The sequence below is a fragment of the Myotis davidii genome, unplaced genomic scaffold (genome assembly GCF_000327345.1).
Source record: "Myotis davidii unplaced genomic scaffold, ASM32734v1 scaffold150, whole genome shotgun sequence".
In the NCBI taxonomy this organism is placed as follows: domain Eukaryota; kingdom Metazoa; phylum Chordata; class Mammalia; order Chiroptera; family Vespertilionidae; genus Myotis; species Myotis davidii.
The window spans coordinates 2,599,406-2,599,748 of NW_006283437.1; positions in this window are offsets into that span (position 1 = coordinate 2,599,406).

Sequence of the window (343 nt, forward strand, 5' to 3'; positions counted from 1 at the left end):
TTCCTGCCTCCACCATGGCCTGAGGAAGACGGATAACTCAGGTTTGACCAATCAGATGCTCTTTTGAGAATCTGAACTGAGACATCATAAATTCCTGATTTGTTAATTTGACTGTTTTGTTGGAATTAATCTCTGAGACTGACTGGAACAAGGGAGAAAGAACTTGGGGGGGCCACAGTCTGTGAGAGGGATTGCAGAAGGAGAGAAAGCCCATTGGAAAAAGGTGATATAAAATGAAAAGAGCAGAATCAGAGAAATCAAATGGTTTTCTGGCTCCCAGCTCAAGACCCTTCCCAGGGCTCAGTGGGATTCACATTCTTGCAGACATCCCTTTATCATTGTA